The sequence below is a fragment of the Poecilia reticulata genome, linkage group LG14, assembly GCF_000633615.1.
Source record: "Poecilia reticulata strain Guanapo linkage group LG14, Guppy_female_1.0+MT, whole genome shotgun sequence".
NCBI classification, from domain to species: domain Eukaryota; kingdom Metazoa; phylum Chordata; class Actinopteri; order Cyprinodontiformes; family Poeciliidae; genus Poecilia; species Poecilia reticulata.
The window spans coordinates 4,808,400-4,810,538 of NC_024344.1; positions in this window are offsets into that span (position 1 = coordinate 4,808,400).

Sequence of the window (2,139 nt, forward strand, 5' to 3'; positions counted from 1 at the left end):
TGGTCTCGTCTCAGACTCATTTTATTTCAAGACCGGTCAAGACCGCAACTGTGAAAATATCACTAAACGTACAGCATACTGTCCAGTTTATTTGTTAACATCTTTGTTTTCACTGGATGCAAAATGCACCGATTAAAATCCAACCAATTACGTGTTTCTGTTACTCCCCCTCCCCACCTTTCACTCGCATGTGGTGCTCCAAGACATGCGCAGTGGTTTCCTCTTAGCGGCAGAAGATGTCTGTCTAATCGTCAGTAATATAATAGCGTTGCATAAATCATAAGAAATCCGATGGCCACAGCTTACTCAGCAGCGCTTCGCTTTCACAGACGGTGGGGACAACTCTAACTTTTTTCGTCGCTTAGAAAAGTAGCTCAAAGAAAGTTAAGCTCCGTTGACATGATGCTAGCAAAGCTAGTCAACTTGACGTTGTGTCCAAAAGTCTGCAATATAGAGATGTGACATTCAGAAACAGTCCGATTCTTCTGCACAGCTTTTTACTTATTAGATAGGATTGGAGTGTCACTGAGAGCCGTTGTTCTATCAGATTACCATACGCTGTCAGAATAGCATACATGCAGTAAGTACCACTCCTTCGCATGCGCATTAAGAAGTCTGACCGTCAGAGGAGTTGTCAGTTCAACATACGCAACAAGTTATGGCAAAAATGATAAATGTATATATATATATATATATATATATATATATATATGCATGCGTTGTCGTGGTTTCGATATGTATTTAAAACAGGGTCTGGCTGCAGCTGGAGTGAACTACAACACACGCCCGTGTAAAACTCATTAACCTACTTAACCACTAAGTCAGGATGCCATACAACTGTTAATAACAAAGTGTATGACGATCTACGTCCTGATTCTATGTTGCTGATTAAATTAAATATTATGGTAATGACGATCTGACCTGATAGAACACCCGTTCTTTGTTCTTGTAATGCTCTGTGTACACTGCAGTAGCTATCATTATCTTATTTAATTATGTACGTTGATATTTTTTAAATTAACAAATAACTAAAACACAAGAACGAAAGAGCATGCAGAGCATGCACATTGCTCTTTTATTGTTTTTGGTCAAAGTGGCAGCTGTAATGTGTGCCATGGTGTCAGACTACCTGGCTTCATGTAGCGGGAGAGAGCGTCTTGTGCTTGATTACTTCTTGCTTGTTGCTCCTTGGTCAATGTTCATAGTTGAGCATTATTTACCATCATGGCATTGCCTCAATTGCTATGTTTAATGGTGTAGACAGTGGTGGTTTCTGACAAGAGCAATATGGGCAAATGCCCAGGGTGATATCTTTTTAGGGATGGCACGAGACCACCACGGACTGTAGCACAGAGATGGAATATTTAATATTGGTAAAATGTATTAAGTACTTAATATCTAGGTGTTGTTATGGGAATATGGATCTTTCAGATCAATTTGAGAAGCAATTTTGATCATATTTTACATTTTATTGTGTCATGTAGCGCGGGCCCTTGGTCTTGGTCTTGACTCAGTCTCGACTTCCCTCGGTCTTGGTCTTGACTTGACCTCGGACCCTAAAAGTCTTGGTCTTGTCTCAGTCTCGATACACTCTGGTCTTGGTCTTGTCTTGGTCTCGGGTTAGGTGGTCTTGACCACAACACTGCATTAGGCATTATAAATGCAGACCAGTCTCGACCTGAGTCGAGACTGGTCTTGACTCAGTCTCGACTTCCCTCGGTCTTGGTCTTGACTTGACCTCGGACCCTAAAAGTCTTGGTCTTGTCTCAGTCTCGATACACTCTGGTCTTGGTCTTGTCTTGGTCTCGGGTTAGGTGGTCTTGACCACAACACTGCATTAGGCATTATAAATTGTTGCTAAATTATAGGATCAACTTCCTTCACATTTAAACTGATTTAATCTGATGATTGTACAGCCTGCTTAGCGCTCTTGTTTCAATTACTGGCACACCTTTGACCCAGTCCCTAAAATTGGCCTCAGCACTCCAATGTAAATCACAAAATGCTAAGTAGGTTTAAGATAATCTTCAGAAATCAACTTCAGTTCAGAAATATTTTAACAGTTGCATAAAAAATAAACAAATTTGGTAAGAATTAATTTGCCAAGAAAATGAAAGTATCTATGATAATACTTTTATG